At 34.2% G+C, this 15,682-nt stretch overlaps 1 protein-coding gene across 23 annotated transcripts in view; it reads left to right on the forward strand.

Moving 5' to 3' along the window:
• The window catches only part of PPFIA2 (PTPRF interacting protein alpha 2), a 467,388-nt gene that overhangs the window by 298,704 nt on the left and 153,002 nt on the right, over positions 1–15,682 (forward strand). The gene's annotated exons all lie outside the window — the stretch shown is intronic.

A 15,682-nucleotide genomic window follows, 5' to 3' on the forward strand; every position in this document is an offset into this window, starting at 1 on the left:
ATGAAGTTAAACTCCTTGGAGATATAAATATACTTCCCTTAAGGTTCTTATTGTTCTTATCTTCTAAGAGCATCATGCCCGTGTTTAGTGGCATCATTGAATCCACTTTTCTTGCTCTCATTCATGACTAAAGTATTATAACCATCTCTGACATTTAAAGAGTTGTTTTTTTCTTTAGAAAAATTTGCTAACTTTGGTTATCAGTACACAAATGAACTTGGGTCATTAGACTAGATAGATAGATAGATAGATAGATAGATAGATAGATAGATAGATAAAAAGTACATTAAAATATATAAAATATATGAAAAATAACCTGGGTAGGCCACCAAAATAGCCCCATCTCATTTTCTCTCTCTAACATTTACTTATAAGGCTACCTTTTTCTCCAGAAATTTATTCCAGTGATGTAAATATTAGTATTGCTAGTAGTAGACATACTAAAATAATCCTACAAAATCTTCTTAGTTTTAAGTAGTTAAAGATGTGGGAGGCTAATGTCCTTAATTATAAATATTATCAAGCCATTCTCCTTAAAATAATATTTGCATTTACATTGTACACACAAATACACATTTTTAAACCATGATAAAAAATCTCGACTAGTATAAATTACCTTGTTCTTTAAGCTAGATCAATTAAACAAGTCTAAAGTTTACCTTTGTTTATTCTAGGTTAACAATTTAAATGTTAGAAAAAAATGGACTTTTAAATGCAGGGAGAATGAGTTCCATGTGAACTAAATGCTAGCAGTGTCAAAAACAGAAACGATGGTACAACAGTTTAAATATATATAGACAAAGCTATTTGGTGACCAGATCAGCTTAGCAAACTGGATGGCTTTAAATAAATAAATAAATAAATAAATAAATAAATAAATAAAGCAAAGGGAACAAAGGGAAATAAGAGATTGGTACATCTTAGTCATCATAGAAGAAAAGATCCTCTGAAATAATAGATAATGACAAGAAGAACTCCGCCTTTTTATGAGAAAGAATAGGTTTTACCAATGACGTAAGTATATGCATTCCTGGAATGTCCAGAAAGAAGATATCAATTGTTTGTTTATTTTGTGTTTTACCATTGTTAATTTTGATTTTCATGTGTGTTTAAAAGTACATTTATTTTGGGTACAGCCCTCAAAATATTTTATTGATAAGAGTAAAAAAACAAAAGCTTTGGCAACTACTACTGGAAAAACCTTGCTTACTGTGTGGTGATAAATCTTCTGTTTGCCAGAGACAAAGGTGTGGTGAGACTTCTTGGCAAAGTTATGTACCCTGAAGTAAAAATATTCCTCAAGTTCAAGTAAGGCTCTCTAAATTTGCTCCAGAGATGGCAACAGAATAGCTCAATTAGATATAAAATGGAAGAACGATCCTTGAGAGAACCAAAGTGGAGGAGAGACCTTTGACAGTTATTTAAATATTTTAGCCTCAAATTTTATTGTAGGCAGCATGGTCCATTTGATTGCGTGTGTATATTTTAAATCATTAACATTATTCTACAATTACTGCAGCCCTTCTGAATGCTTTTTGTTTTGTTTTACATCATTTGCATAAGAGGAAAGTAATTGTGTACTCATTGTTAACTCCAATATGGTTTTTTTTCCCTTGATTTTTATTAACTTCCAGGTGGCTTCACCAGAATCCCTATTTAGGAAGTCACATATCCAAAGATCGGGAAGGGGGTACGGAAGTTCCCTTAGTTTTCTAACAATAAATTGTTTATAAATAATTAATGATTTTAAGAGAGAGTGCATGGGGAAAAGCCAACTTTTACTTCATAATGAAACTTGTATTTCATTATGAAAATAAAAAAAAGAGAGAGAGAGAGAAATCAGAAGACACCTGCAGTTTGACTTCTTAGAATAACAGTTAGTACAAGAAACTTCTATAAACCAGGCATCATGTATTGATGATATGATACATTTAGAAATCTGACCAAAAAAGTTTAGAAAAAGTTACACTATTATCAGCTTCAGAAAGGGGAACTAGATGACATTTGATTATTAGAGGAAGTAATTGAAGAAAGTATTTTAGAAAATAAAGGGCAATTTTTTAATAGAAAAAAACTATCTAAGAACACAGTCTTAAGAACCAAACAAAAATATGTAACACAGACAAAAACAATCAGATACTAGAACAAAATTCTGCAGATGGCCAAATGAGGAAGGGTTTGGGGAAAATTTCATTTGATGCCTCAGATTTTAAATTAAAATTAAAATGTGCTTACAAGTGTCCCTTACAATTCAAATCTGTGCATTTCCTGAGTTCATATAGCAAGCTTGACAAGTGAGGATGCCGTAGTATCCGAATCTGTTTGAGTCCCAAGTTTCTGGTAGTGGTAATAACTGTTCAGATAGCAACGAATTTATCCAAATATATTCCTGAATTATTTCAGTTCCAAAATTCAGAAAGGAGAAATCAGAGAGCAGGGGTTTAGACTGCAAGGGATACATTGATATATTCATACATATATATGCATATGTAGAGTCTTAGAAGATGATAAAATAGAGTTTATTCTATCATCATTATTTTAATAGAGTTTATTCTGTCATCTATATATCATTATTCTCTTTCTGTGTCTATGTATCTGTCCCTGTCTCTGTCTCTCTCTGTCTCTCTCATCTTGTCCCATTCTCATACATGTTTTGGAATTAACACCGTTTAATACCTTTCCTTTATAGAAACTCCCCCATGGAGGCCTCATCTATTTCTCTTACATCCAAGGCTACAACCATGACTTCTGTGAGGGGAAAAAAGAAAAAATCTGTAGCTCAAAGTTCATGCTTTTTTCTGAGCCTCACAAAAGTTTTTAAACATTGGTTTGGCATTTCCACACAGCTTTGCTAATGGTTGTAGAGATCGTTCTCTGCCACAGGTATCCAGCAGGGGACAAAGCAGAGAGATTGAAATCTTCCTCAGGGTTTGCAAATTAAGATATGCACCTGTATATCTGTCATCACCTACAAGGAGCAAATTTTCTAATTTACACAAAGGCACCATATGTGCTGGTGGGCCTGGAACTCTACCTAGTTTTTCCAAGTGTCCCCTTAGATTCCCTATGGCCCATTAATGCAGTGAAATAAGTAGCCTTATTCAAAAGAATATGAGGTGACTATATGTTCTAATTTGGAAAGAGCTCCAAAACATTCTTTTACAAAAAGAAAGAAGTTGCATAGAATGATCCCGATGTTGTACAAATACAAGTAATAATAATACATTATTGTAGGACTAGAAAAAATTTTGAGTATAAATACCAAACTGTCATTATTGGTTGTCTCTGCTGCTTGTAATAATATGTACTATGTATTTCTGTCATATTTGTGTTTTTAATAACTCTTCATTATATCATAAACAAAATGATAAAGATATTTTAGAGTTAGATAACATTTTCCATGACTAGATGATTCTATTGATCACTTTGCAATAACAATAAGTAATATTTACTGAGTGCTTTAAATTCCGAGGCACTGTGCTAAATATGTATGCATCAGCAGAATAATCCTGGAAGATAGGTACTACTATTATTTTATAGATGAGCCCAGAGAGGTCATTTCTCCTAAGGTGCCATTCTCTCCGACTACAAAATGTTCTTATCTCTGAGTTTGTCTTAACTCTCTGTACTCAGGCAGTTCCAGTCTCTACATTTAAATGTATCTGTAGTCAGCCCCCCCATCTATTTACTCTCTTCTCTTTGCATATACATTAAAACCACTGTAGTTCAGGTGTTCATTAATTCTCACTTGGAATATTACAATAGGTTTTCATTTATTCTTGTTTCCTATCCTTTTCTGCTATGTAATTCTCCAAGGTTAAACCTGCTAAGTAAAGTTCTAATCATAGTGATCATTCCTCATAACATATTCCAATATGTAATATACACTTATATGCAATAAATACCATATTAGTGTATTAATAACATAATGCCATAATATACTGTACTAACACATGTTAATAATATAATCATGTATCAGGAACCTCTTCAGTGGTCCTAACCTACAAATCTAGCTCTAACTCCTACTACCCCTACTGCCCTGAATCATTCTAAGCCTTGTTAACATCATTATTGTTTTTGAAATCAGCCAGCATGTTTCCTGTATCTTACTTATGCTAATGTCTCTCTTGGAATGCTTCCACAACCCTAATTCACCCACTGAAATCATATTTCCCCATTTAAACTCGAGTTCAGACATTACCTTTTTAATGAAATATTTTATGATTTCTTGCCAACAGTCATCATTCCTTAGTTTAAATTGCTAAAGCTCATTGCTTCAGCATCTATTATGACTTTTCAACAACTACCGGAGTTAATTATATATCTGTCTAAACCTAGGTTGTTAGTTCCCTGAGAAAATGGACTACATCTTGTTCATTTGTATTTATTGTATTCACTAGAGGGATTTGAACCTCATGATTAACATATATTTGTCAAATTTTACTGCAGAGTTTGTTCTAACCAGTGTTTTCACATGGTTTCTTCGCTATTTCCTTAGTATTAAAGTTTGAATAACCTTAGGCATGCTCAATAAACAACAATGCATTGATTATATGGATTAAATGGACAAGATGTTTGTTCTTTCCAAATATAATTATTGAGTAACCACCAAGTGCAGAAAGTTCTGAGTCTCTGACAGGAGGAAGAGGAAAAAACAACATTATGCAAATTTTCATGTAATTTGCCCTCAGGTGATGAAAATGAATATATAAATGTAAGTAAGATAAAACTTAGTGCAAAACTAAGTAAATGAAAAATAGAGGCCCAAAATGCAGAGAGGAGAAGGGTATTTATTGTCAACTAAAGGATCAGAGAAGGATCACCCTTGAAGGAAGGCTATGATTTGGTTTTAAAACTGGGGGAAAACATTTCAGGCTGAGCAGACAGTATGGTAAAAAACAAAAATAAAACCCTGAAATTGGCTATTTCAAGAGTTAAAGATGGTGCTGTGTCTGTAAGGACTTGGGTGTGAAAAGATGTGGAAGTGGGAGGTGGGGAGGACTCAGATTTCAGAGGGCCCTGAATGCCACGATCAAAGTGTGGAATTCATACTTTATGAAATGAAGAAGCATCGAAGGTTCTGTTTTGGTTTATTTTTGTTTTGTTTTGTTTTGTTTTAGTAAAGTGAAAACTACTGAAAGTATGTGCTTTTTTTTTTTTCCTTTTGTAAGGAGGTTAGAGTGGAGTAGAGCTGGAAAGTTGACATAATTGACACGACTGGCTGATGTAATTGGCTGATGTGTGATTTTGATCATGACACCTCAGTTGAACAAACATTTATTGGCCATCTTCTGTTTGCCAGGCATTGAGTTAAATACTAGTAATAAATATATTAATAAAACGCAGATATTTAATGAATCAGAATTCTCTCAAATACAGGAAATAGATATGTTAAAAGTATAGTGGGAAGTTGTTATTTCATGGGTATGGAGTTTCAGTTTGGGAATATGAAAAAAGTTCTCAAGATGGATACTGGTGATGGTTGCACAGTAATGTAAACGTGCTAAACCCTACACTTAAAATTGGTTAAAATGGTAAATTTTACGTTACATACAGTTTACCACAATAAGAAATTAATTATAATACATATGACTAATATGCAAATTAAAAGTAAGTAGTACAAGGTTTTTTAATATTATAAAAGAGAGTAATTAATTATATGGGCATAAAGGAGGAAAAGCAGATGGTGTTATAAGCATTCTGCTAGAGAAATTTTGTCATTTGCAACAGCATGTATGAATTTTGAGGCATTACACTAAGTGAAATAAGTCAGACAAAGAAATACTGTATGACTATACTTATATGTAGAATCTAAAAATGTTGAACTCATAGAAATAGAGTAGATTGGTGGTTGCCCAGGCTGGAGGTAGGGGAGAAACGGGGAGAGGCTTGTCAAATGATAGAAACTTTCAGTTATAAGGAGTAACATTAGGGGATCTGATGTACAGCATGGTAACAATAGTTAATGATAGTGTATTGTATACTTTAAAATTTGTTAAGACAGATATTAAATGTTTTCACTACCAACAACTAAAAAATGGTAATTTGTGGGATGATGGATGTATTAACTAACTTTATTGTGGTAAACATTCAAAAATATATACATATATCAAATCACTGCATTGGGTACCTTAAACTTACACAATATTATTTGTCAGTTGTATCTCAATAAATTTCAGAATCTTTCTAGAGAAAAAAAATTACCTAGAATTTGAAGGGTGATTTTGAAGAGCTTACCAGATGGACTTGGAGGAGAAGAAGGGAAACAGGCAGGAGGAGGGATGAGGACTAGGCTGCAGAGGTAGGCAGAGCAGAGTTGGGGAAGCCTGGGCTGCCTCCTGTGGGCAACAGTGAGTCAAAAAAGAGTTTTTAAGGAGAGAGAAATGATCACATTTTCAATTTTGCAGACCAGTGGTACCTCCAGAAGTTAAAGGTAAAAAATGTATATGATAACCAAAGTACTGTGTTTATAGTTCAGATTTTTAAAAATCACTATGAATTTTTGAAAGAAACAAGGGACTAGAGTCAGAAAATACTGAACTGTGTAGAACAGAGGTATTACTATGTCTGGCATTTCTTCTGTTCTTTTATTTTTTTAAAGATTTTATTTTTATTTATTTATTTGACAGAGAGAGAGGGGGGAACACAAGCAGGGGGAGTGGGAGAGGGAGAAGCAGGCTTCCCGCCGAGCAGGGAGCCCGATGCGGGACTCGATCCCAGGACCCTGGGATCATGACCTGAGCCGAAGGCAGTCACTCAACCAACTGAGCCACCCAGGCGCCCCTCTTCTGTTCTTTTAATAATGGGAAATAACATAAATGAAAGAATCAAAACAGCATTATAAATACGTGTGTGTGTGTGTGTGTGTGTGTATATATATATATAAATTTGCTGTCATTTTATACCTCTTTGAATAGCCCCACAGAGGTAGATTGTATTGTTAATGTTGAATACTTTTTCCAGGCCATTGTCCTAAAAAAATGAGTTCAGGTTACTTAGACATGGAAAATACAATGAAGTCTTTATTTCTTGCAGAATATTTTTGTTACTGCTTAAAATTGGAAAACCACACACACACACACACACACAAATGTACAATAAACGGAAGTGCAAGGAAGAATAAATAGATTACTTCCTAACAATGTGTTCTCCTTTAGCAGAAGCCCATATCCTTTTAAAATTATTTAATTAAGTGAGACAAAATGGATTATTTAGAAGTCACAAGTAAAAACTCAATTGACAGACTAATTTTCACTGAATAAACAGGGGTACTTATTTTAAAAGCTTTTCTACATGATTGCATTATACATAAAAAGAACTGGTACATGGAATTGTAGGCTGATCTATATATATTTTTTATGTTGCTTTCATTCTGTGTTTGTTTATTCCGAGCAGTGAATTTACCAACTTTCAATTAGAATTTTCTTAAGGAAATTAGCATTTCATTTTACTTCATCTATAACCAGCCTTATCCTTGAAGTCTCGTTTCCTAAGGAAAAATTAAAGAACTCACATGGGCAAATCAAATATCATTTGCATTTAGAAGAATATTGGATCAGAATGGTGAGAGGAGCTAGAGGTAGACAGCTCATATTTGGGGGACTTACAGGACTGTGAACTTTGGCCATTACATTAAATACATTACACCATTAAATCATCATAATGATTTCTTGAGTTGGAATTAGAACCAGTGCTTTGTGGAATCCATGGAAATTAATGGAAACATGAAAAATGTGAACAGATACAGGCAAAGGTGGAACCTACCCTAAAAAGCAAATAAAAGTCTGGGAAGGAGGAATGAGAGATGTAAAATTCAACTGGGTCAAGAGTTAATGAAGCAAAAAAGAGATAGAGATAGATAAAGAGAGAGAGAAAGAGTTTTAAGTGTGGAGATTAGAGGTGGACAACAGTGTCAGTGTTTCATGAAAACATAAAAGATTATGTCTAATATGAGATGATTAGGTTTACAATTAGGTCACTGGAAATGTTTACAAAGAGTTTCAATAAAATATAAAAGAAGGAGAATAGCTATGATGAAAAGAATGAGTCAGTTAGAAGTTTAGAAATGGAAATGATGAGTAATAATCTTTGAGAAGTTTGGCAAAGAAGGAGAAAGGTGGTTAAAAGTTGAAAAAGTAGGCCATATTGAGAGATAAGCTATTGAAAATGCTTTCAGCCAAGGAAGAAATGAAGGAGAAGCAATTTTTGATGGGCAACCACAGTAGAGGATCAAGATCAATTGCAGGTAGTAGAACTCTTTTCTCTGAAAAATGGAGAAAGGAGAATGGAATGTGTAGTGAAGAGATGAATCAAAAGTTTGATTTGGAGGGAAATATTCCTCCCACGGAAGTATGGGTTCTTGGCTAAGGGAGGTGGGAGCAGAGGTACTTTTTATGAGCTTAAGGAAACTGAAAATAAGGCAATCAGAATATGGCAAGGAACCAATAAGACAAAGCAAGGAAATTTTATTGTGAGACGATGGACTCACAGGAGGTTCTCATTGAGATCCCCCAGCAAACTAAAAATGGCCAGTTTCCATTTACCAACTGAAACAACATGGATTCTGCCATGATGTTTCCTTATCAAAATCTATGAAGTTCTCTTATTCATCATAATTTGAAAGGAAGAAATATGAATATGAAATTAAAGTTGTTTCAGATGACTTTGGCCACTTTGAATCAATCCAGAGGTGAAATGTTTTTCTACAACTTGACAAGGGTAAAAATCAGGAAGTTTCTGAAATCCATGAGCAACTCAACTATAGGTAAATAGTTTGAGAGAAATTTAGTAGCTGAAAATGATCCAGAAAAATGTGAAAAGTGGGAAAGCTGTTAAGCGGGACTTAGTAAAGATACTTGCTTTTGGGGAATGGATAGCAATACTCATCTGAAGTTACATGATCATTTATTTGCAGATTTAATGAAACGACCAAGTCATTTTCCTCTTCAAATTAAAGCTGCCATTTCTGTGAATGGAAAGCTCCAGATGTAGAAAAAAGAGACTGCTACAAAAGTTCTTGAGTTAAATTATCTCAGATCCGAAAATTGATCATTATTTATCTTGATAGACTCTACCAGTTACTCATTTTTTGATCCTTTTAATTCTCTTTCCCAGTTCCATCAGATGAAAGTCTATCCCTGCCTTTATAAAAATGATTAATCTTAAAACAGCTTTCTAATTTACTGTATGTTTATGTACACCACAGCCTAATTCAGCTAATTAGCTTATTTTCATCATTAGTAAATGTATGAAACTATTTTCATAAATTTCATGACCGACTTTGAATTAATGTTCTAACAGAAATTCAAATACAAGTTTTTCTGTGTTTTATTAGCATTTGAAGCAAGTTGCCATGGCTAAACTTACGTGAAAATATTATTTAATGACAACAGTGTTTGCATAAGATAGTGACATCTTGTAGCTCCCAACTTATATCCCAATGTAAAACTCTCTGATGTGACATTTTTAGCTTGCCTGCAAACTTTATGACCTTCTGATAGACCCATTTATTGGAAACTTATACTTCCTGCTGGAATTGTATCATTTTGGGTTAGAAAATGTGGAGTTCTTAATTGATTTTATTTCATGGAAAAGTTTAATAATAGTTGAACAATGTCCTTTTTTTGTTTTATATTTGGTAAAGCTCAAAGCTTTGACATTGTCAAACTGGTAGTTATTCACAAAGGCCTACAATTGCTTATTATACCTCTCGATTATCCTTTATGATGACACTGTATTGTAAAGATAAGTGTAGTACTGTAAATTGCCCACATTATTATCATCAATGGAAAATGTCTTCTTTGCTGTTGATAATTGTACTGTTCCAACACAAAGAATCTTTCCAAATAAAAGGAAATCAGATGTCTTATGACAACATATGTTAAAAGGCAACAATGAAAAAAGCTAAAGAAATTGCCATTTGCTACTCCCACTGTTTTTACTATTTCCAAGACCTGTGTAAAGCAATTGTTTAAAATATAGGTTAAAGTTGTCTCCTGTTGTGCATGAGACATTTGAAGTCTGTTTGCCAATCTTTTTGACTCTTTTTCCTGTTTTGGTTAGAATTGGTTCCCTGATGAAAGCATAGGATTTGTTTTTCTTGTGATAGCAGGCTTGGCTGTATTATTTACATATGGAGATTACGAACTGTTTTTTTTTTCCCCTCTTACTATTAATAGCAAGATCACGCTTGATATTAATACTTTGATCATAAGTATCATAAATTGACCCATTTTATTTTACTCATAGGTTTACTAAAGCATTCTTATTAATTTTAAAGCTAACAATTTGAGAAAGATTACTTAACTTTTAAAAAAATTAAAATGGAATAATGAAATTTAGTGAGAGATAAAGGAAAAAGGTGAAAAAATGTTTAACTTGAAGTTAAAGATCCCCGTTGAGTCTTAGACTAATCACTTTCTAATTTTGTAGCCCCTGGAAATTTATTTACTCTCTCTGCACCTCAGTTTTCTTAACTGTGAAATGGAATACTAATAAATTTTGGATCAGCCTAAGGCATGATATTTGGATGAGATTTTATACAAGGAAGTACTTGGTAAATTTGAAATACTAAACTCGTATTGCTGTTACAAGGCTCAAAAGGCCAATATCAACTAGTTATTGGTTGAGTAGCAGAAAAATCTTTTCTGTTGACAACTTGAACTTGATGACAAACGAAATAATAGTAGTTTATTTTATACCCAAGACTAAATCTCCTTTCTTGGGTAAATAAACATTTATTCATAGGATGATTCTGTAGCACAACATGCATTTTATAAATTGCTTTGCAATTTGCTTATTTATGCAGTTGGTAAAAATAATAGCAGTCTAGAGTTTTTTGAGAGATTATTGTGTGCCTGGCACTATGCTAAGCACCATATATACCCCCAGAAACACACACACATTTTTCAGTTAATCATCATAATTAACTTACAAAAAAAAGCAGCAGGAATCCAGAGCCAGAATATCTGACTCAAAATTTGAGTGTTCAATAGTGGCCACTAAGCTGCCTGGCCTTTCTCTTAATAACAAAATTTCTTTATATATGAAAACTGTGTTTCTAAAGAAACAGTTTGCCTTCTACCAGTTACTTAAATTCATCATGACATCTTCGGATTTGTTATATTCCTATGGGTGATTTCAAGATTCATAGCTTCCTTATATTGACAGCTATATTAAATCAACTAGTTAAAACAACCAGCTTTTAAACTGTCAAATATTGGATTGAAATTGAACATTTAACTCTATAGAAAAGAATAAAACATCGGTATTTGCAGTCATTTGGCTAAATAAGATTGTTGGATTTTAAACTTTGCATCTAAGTGTCTTTTCTTGGTTTTTCTTGACTCTGACTAGTGTTCCAAAGTAAATAAAATGACAGCATTCTATTGGTCCCTATGTCTTCAGTATAGAAAATATGAGACCTCAGATTATACTAAAGAAGTTCAGCACTCCTTTATTCCCATTTCATTTTTGTAAGGGAAGAACAAAGGATCTTAAGTGTTGAGAAATTTGGAAGTTTCAAATAGGTGAACTTTTGAGACACTAAAAAGAAACAGATGGACAAAATGGATGCATGGATTGCTTTCATTTCTTGATTCTTTCTCTTTTTTGTAATTAGTAATTTGACTGCTCATGATTTTACTTTTTAAAAACTTGGTAGTAGAAAACATCACAAATTTGATAAGCTAGTATTTACCATATGTTGTTTGTCTCAGTCTGTTTGGGCTGCTATAACATAGACTCGGCGGCTTAAACAACAAATACTCATTTCTCACAGTTCTGGATGCCAAGTAGTCCAAAGTCAAGGTGCTAGCAAATTTGGTGCCTGGTGAAGGCTTACTCCTGATTCAAAGATGGTGTCTTTTCACTCTGTACTCACATGGCTGAATGGGCAAGGGAGTTCTCTGGCTTCTCTTTTACAATGGCACTGACCTCAATCATAAGGGCTGTGCCCTCATGAACTCATCACCCTTAAAGGCTTTACCTCCTAATACCATGACACTAGGAGTTAGGATTTCAGCGTATGAATTTTGAGGGGGTACAAACATTTAGAACAACACTTAGCCAAACTGCAAAGTTTGAAGGCACAGTCCCCCACAAGAGTAGCCTCACTTCAAATACCAACTACAAGTTCAAGGGGTTTGAAAACCTACTCCCAGATTCAATAATTTACTAGAAAGATTCACAGAACTCACTGAGAGTTGTTATACTCACAGTATGGCTTATTACAGGGAAAGGATACAGATCAAAATCGGCCAAGGAAAGACACACAGAGAAGAATCTTGGAGAGCTCCAAAGACTAAGCTTCCATTGTTCTCAGGATGTATTACCTTCCTAGAATCAGTGCATAACAATATACACAGAGCACTGCCAACCAAAGAAGCTCACCAAAGCTTTGATGCCCAGAGTTTTTATTAGGATTTCCTTACATAAACACGATTGATTGATTGTCCATATGGCTCATATCAGCCTCCAAGTCAAGATGCAAAACCTCTGAAGTAATATGATTGGTCTTTTTGGCATGAACAGCCCCCAGCTATTATATCTCCCATCCTAGGAACCAAAGTGGCCATGCCTTATTGTAAACAAAGACATTCCTATAAGGCATGGCACAGATGACCTCCGAAAAGCTGAGGGCAAGGCCAACATCTTTACTATATAGCAATAAATTATCCTAACTGAAGATTTTTACAAACAGTAAGTGCTGATAATATCTCCTTATTTAATAACATGTTGATAAAGCAAATATATTACTTTTCACCCAGAAAACACTGCCAGTGGGAGATAAGAAGGATAATAACTTATAAGTAGGATCAGAATATGTGTTGAGAAAGTTTTATAAAATCAGAAAAAGCATGAGAGGCAAAAAAGGGAAAATATAGCCTTTTAAGACAAAATTGCAAAATAGATTATAGTGTCATTAGAAATATTTTGGGAGCACCTCCTTTGTGAGGCATTAGGCTGGCTGAAACACTAGGATGGTGCTTTTCCACTCTCTTTTAGGCAGATTCAATCGCTTACCTCTCCTCTCCTTAGGTTTATGGATCCCCACATCATGAGATAATTGCTATTGTTAATAGCAGTTCACTGTTAGTAAGAATTTATTGAGATCCTGTTATTGCCTCAACACCTTACAAGGCGGGAAGTATTGTCACCATTTTAAAGATGCAGAAAATACCTTCTGGAACTTGAAGTAACTCACCTGAAATATACAACTAGTAAATTATTGAGCCACTGCCCTTTTCTGGGGCCTGTGAATTTCTTTAAATCCTTATTTTTCAAAACTCTTCATAAGCTTTGATTATTCCCCACTGATTCTCAGAAATATAACTATTATCTATCCAAGTGATTGGATGGATTTGTACCCTCACTAATGCTTCTGTATGTTTTTGTATGCTGAATAAAACAGCTGGGGGAAGAAAATAAGTTAATATTTCATTTTACTTATTTATTTTTAAAGATTTTATTTATTTGAGAGAGAGTTGGAGAGAGAGCACAAGCAGGGGGAGCAGCAGAGAAAGAGGGAGAAGCAGACTCCCCACTGAGTAGGGAGCCCCACACGGGGCTGGATCCCAGGATCCTGGGATCATGACCTGAGCTGAAAGCAGCCTCTTAACTGACTTAGCCACCCAGGTGCCCCATTAATATTTTAATTTTAGAAGAAGAGCAGTCCACTGAAGCTCTGGTATCCTTTTTTTTTTAAAATCAATTCTTTCTGATATTTAGGATTCCGTCACCAAAAAGGATAAATAAATGGAGAGGAAATACACCACAGTGGAATAATTCTCAACCAACATCACCTGTAAAGCATTTGAAAAATGCAAGTGTATCTAGAATTTCTTACCATTGTTAGCATGAGACCTGGCCTATCTTCACTTAAAAAATAAAAGAAAAACTGTTATAACTGATTCTGATGTTAACCTAAGTTGAGAACTAGAGTGAGTATATAGTAGAGAAAAATCATGGGCTTTGAAGCAGACCGACATAGGTTTGACTTCCTGTCCTGCCATTTATAAGCTAAGTGATTTGACATAAGTCAGTCAATATTTTATTTATTTATCTATCTATTTATTTATTCTTTTATTTTGAGAGAGAGAGTATGTGCAAGTGGAGGGGCAGAGGGAGGGGAAGAGAGGATCTCAAAGGCTCCATGCTCAGCATGGAGCTCGATGTGGGGCTCAGTCGCACAACCCTGAGATCATGATTTGAGCTAAAATCAAGAGTCAGACGTTTAACCGACTGAGCCACACAGGGCCCCTAAGTCAGTTAACATTTTTAAAATGGTGAATGTCTATTAGTAAAATATGAATGGATCAATAGCTACCTATAAGCCTATTGTAATAATGAAATACCACAAAGTAAAAAATGTAGCACAATTAACAGCTACTCAATAAATGATAAATATCATGTTGATAATCAAAATGGTAATGATTCTTACTTATCTAATGAGAATAATTTGAGAGACACATAGAACTTGTCCCATGAAAGGATGATTAAAATGCTGTGCAAATGCTTAGAACCATTCTTCCTAAAGCTAGTTAGAACTCCAGGGATATGATTTGGAAAGTATGATTAAGTTCACCAGAAAATTTTCTTTACAAATGAAATTATCATGCTGAAAATACTAACTCAGGTATCAAACAAAGGTTCAAAGGATGACACATACAGGCTCAATGTGGGAGTATTTATGGGTGTAGGACTAAGTCCTGATTTGCTATAAGAAGACACTGATGAGATAAATGTTTAATCAACTTGCACTAAGGTCCTATTTCCTAGCTTTAGTCTTTCAGACAATAACCCAGTTCTAATATGCACTCTGATTTGCATGCATGACTGAACTAACATCCAACCCTGAGTCACATTGCCTTCTGGGTATTTGTGGTAGAATATTAAGGTCCATCTGTCCATCATGACCACTTCATAGCAAAGGCCCCAGTTCAATGTGGTGCTCTGCTATCTTTGCACACTTCTGACCATAATGGGAGAAACCCTAGTGGTTATTAAATTTACTTCTGAAGGCCATGCTCCCTTGATATTTAAAGAATCTCCTTCCATTTGTGTCAGAATTACTCTCATCACAAGGAGAGTGCATAATCTTAGACATACTTTCTGTAACAACCAAAGTAATTTTATCTGTATGTAAACTCAATACGGTGCTTCTAAAATATACAGCTGGTTCTAAATTATAACATCCATTTGGGCAAGTTGCTTTTATCCTTTCTTACTGAGAGTTTATCACAACTTTTATTGGCTCAACTGACACATACACATATAATGACTTCTATCTTTGGGTTGAAGTGCCTGCCACAATTGCCACCACTTCTAGCCAGCAGGATATGGAAGGGGATCAAAATGTATGTAAAGATAAATTTCAGGGGCATGATAAGGAAGTAGTACACATGATTTTTGCTTACATCCCATTGAACAAAACTTGGTTTCACAATCACTTTGAGCTGTAAAAGAGACCAACAAGTGCATGCTCTGGTCAGGTGGCCATATGCAGGAGTTCTATGGCTAAAGAATGGGAGAATGGATATTAATATGCAACAAGGAGCATCTAGAACATGTGGCATATAAAGAATGCTTGGGATTCATTAGTAAATTGAATAAAGTGATATAAAAATATGTACACAAATATCAGGAGCATTCCCATACTAGCAGTAAGTAAATAGAAAAAATA

This window comes from Callorhinus ursinus, unplaced genomic scaffold (genome assembly GCF_003265705.2).
Source record: "Callorhinus ursinus isolate GAN/ISIS: 27379988/994484 unplaced genomic scaffold, GSC_fseal_2.0 scaffold14, whole genome shotgun sequence".
NCBI classification, from domain to species: Eukaryota; Metazoa; Chordata; class Mammalia; order Carnivora; family Otariidae; genus Callorhinus; species Callorhinus ursinus.